This window comes from Nannospalax galili, unplaced genomic scaffold, assembly GCF_000622305.1.
Source record: "Nannospalax galili isolate Female #2095 unplaced genomic scaffold, S.galili_v1.0 scaffold323, whole genome shotgun sequence".
In the NCBI taxonomy this organism is placed as follows: domain Eukaryota; kingdom Metazoa; phylum Chordata; class Mammalia; order Rodentia; family Spalacidae; genus Nannospalax; species Nannospalax galili.
Genome location: NW_008350329.1, coordinates 114,089 through 117,275, shown reverse-complemented (window position 1 = coordinate 117,275; position 3,187 = coordinate 114,089).

Below are 3,187 nucleotides of genomic sequence, written 5' to 3'. Positions count from 1 at the left end.
AGGAAGGTGGAAGAATTTGGATATTTGGTCTGGAAAAGCCATGGAATGCTCAGAGCTTAATGAACTCTCATAAGAACTTGGAAGATAATGCTGAGAACAATGAAGATGAAAGAGGCATGGCTCTTTCAGACGGAAATTTGAGACCCCCTCAAAGATTCTTTCAGGGATGTTTATGTGATATTTTGAATTAATAATCTGTGATTTCTGGTCAGCTGGGGCTGAAGCATCAGCTTTGGTTAACAAGAGACCAGCACCACTGAAGTGAAAACTTTGCTTTACTGGGACCATCATTGCTGGTTATCTGGGGCTTAAATAATAAGCTATGATTAATAAGAGACCAGAGTCATTGAGGTAAAATATTCTGGAATACATATCAGGAATATATATCAGGCTCGGACCACAGAAACTGTGGTCCAGTGGGGGCCAAAGCTGCAGCTCAAGCTGGAAGCCAAACTTGGTGATGTGTCAGAGTCTTCTCCCATGTGGTACTGGTCTTGAAGGTGTAAAGGGGTTATGGACAGCGTGTGAGGCTTGATACTGTGAGAAGCCAGAAGGGGTCATTTGTGAAGGTATAGCCTCAGTTGCAGTGGAGTCTCTAGAATTGAAAGAGTCATGGAGAGAAGCTGAGTCTTGGTACCATAAGTGGCCAAGAGAGGCAATTTGTGAAGATGCAGCCTCAATTGCCATGAAGACCCTAGTATATTAGAGATGCCAGGACTGTCAGATGACTACGAAGGACAGCAACAAGGTGTAGAGTGAAGCAGGTCTAAGTCTGTGAGACAAGCTGTGTGTGCTATTGATGGTACAGCAGGAGTAGTAAGGCTACCCAAGCCCTTTAGGAATGTGTAACATTATGAAGGAGTCCTAGATTTTGAACACTGACATATTTACACTGTTGGATTTTGGTTTTGATTGGATCTGATTGTAACTGTGCCCTGGTTCTTCCCACTTGGAATAAGAAAGTATTTAACTTACTTTTTATTTTGTAGGGCTCCACAGTTGAGACATTGAATTTTTAAAGAGAATTTGGACTTTTAACTCATTTAAAAATTTATTTATTATTTGTTTCTATTTTATGTCCTATGAGTATTTTGCTTGCATCTATGTAAGTGTATTCATATTGTCCAATGCCTATGGATGCCAGATGAGGGTGTCAGATTCCCCTGGAACTGGAGTTATGGACAGTTGTTAGCTGCCATGTGGGTGCTGGGAACTGAACCCTGGTCTTCTGCAAGAGCAGCCAGTCCTCTTAATTGCTGAACCATTTTTCCAGTCTCCATCATTGAATTTTTAAAGGATGGTGGGACTTTTAAAAGTTGGATTCTTAGGCCAGATGTGGTGGTGCACACCTTTACTTCCAGCATGTGGGAGGTAGAGACAGATAGATATCTATGAGATACAGGCTGCCTGCTGTACATGGTGAATTCCAGGCCAGTGGCACTACTGGGAGACTGTTTCAAACAACAACCAAAAACAAAAACAAAAATCCTCCATGAAGGCCCCCAAAATGTTGGACTCTTTGTTTTCTGGATATAATATGTAATATGTAAGTTGCACATATGAACTTGCAGTTCACAAAACCTGTGCAAGTCCAAGCCATACAAAAACCTAGCATGGGTGAGGAAAGGCAGGTATGGAGCCCAGACTATAGCTGAGGGACTATTAACAACTGATAGCTCTATGAGAGGGAGAGTCAATTTTTAAGGATTTGATGCTAAGCAGGTGGACCAGGCTTCAGGAGATGGACCCATGCAGCATTTGGGGAATACAAATTAGACTCTATAGGCCTTTAAAACTAATAATAGAGAACATGAAGTTAGAAGGGCTAGGGAGGTGTGTGTGGATCTGAAAAGAGATGGTGTTGGGGGTCTGAATATGATCAACACATGTTGTATGAAATTCTCAAAAGAATCAATAAAAATATTTTTTAAACTGGATTATTTTAGATTGTGACATTAACATGAGATCTTGAGCTAATCAAGAAAGGAAAGATTATGTTTTAATAATAATGTTTTTGTGTGTCAAGTTGAAAGAGATCAGTTCTCATGGTTAGTTTTTTAAATGTATATTTAAATTTATTTTTATTTTATGCATATGTGTTTTGCCTGCATGTATGTAAGTGCACCTGTGTCATGCAATACCTGAGGAGGCCAGAGGAGGGTGCTGGATCTCCTGGAAGTGGATTTCTGGATGGTTGTTAGCTATTATGCAGGTACTGGGATTCAAACCTGGATCTTCTGCAAAAGCAGCCAGTGTTCTGACCTTGGAGCCATCTCTCTAGGCCCTCAAGGTTAGTTTTTCTTACTTTGACACAAACTAGCCATCTGGGAAGAGTGAACCTTAATTGAAGAGTTGCCTCCATCAGATTTCTCCATGGAAATGTCTGCGGTACATTTTTATGATTTCTGATTGATGTATGAGGACCCAGCCCACTGTAGGCAGTACCATCCCTAGGCAGATGGGTCTGGGTTGTATAAGATATGTAGTTGAACATGATCCTGTAGGCAGTCCAGTAAACGCTGTTCCTCCATGGACTCTGCTTCAGTTTCTGCATCCAGATTCCTGTCTTGAGTTTCTGCCTTGGCTTCTTTCAATAATGTGTGATCTGTAAGCCAAATAAATCCCTTCTTCCTCAATTTTGTTTTGGTCATGATGTTTTATCACAGCAACAGAAAACAAACTAGGACAGTAAAAAAATTATTGCACAAAAATGTGAATTGAAGAGTATATGCTCTTAATTTGATTCTAAATATCTTCATATTATCTTTAGGAATAGAATGCAGATGTTGTTAATATTTGTTAATTCAAATTGTTACAGAAGTGCCAAAACTCAATATTAACAGTGGAACATCCAAGTGTGTTATTATGTCTGATTGTTATTCCAAAAGCTGCTAAGAAATCTCTGAAATATTGATGGTGTTTCTTCTGTGTTGGAACAATTATGCCTAGATATCAAGATGTAACCAACATTTTGGCACGTAGTTGTCTACTGTGAAATCTGAAAACTTCTGTTTGCATTCGGTCATGCTAATAGTTTTCTGCTTACCAATTCTTAATCTAAATTTTATACTCTTATTTCACTAAATAATAAGAAATGACAAACTGTGGCATGATCTGAGATCATAAATCATGCCAATCACAGTGAAAAATAATTGCTTCCACATGTGTTGGAGAAAGAAGTAGTGGA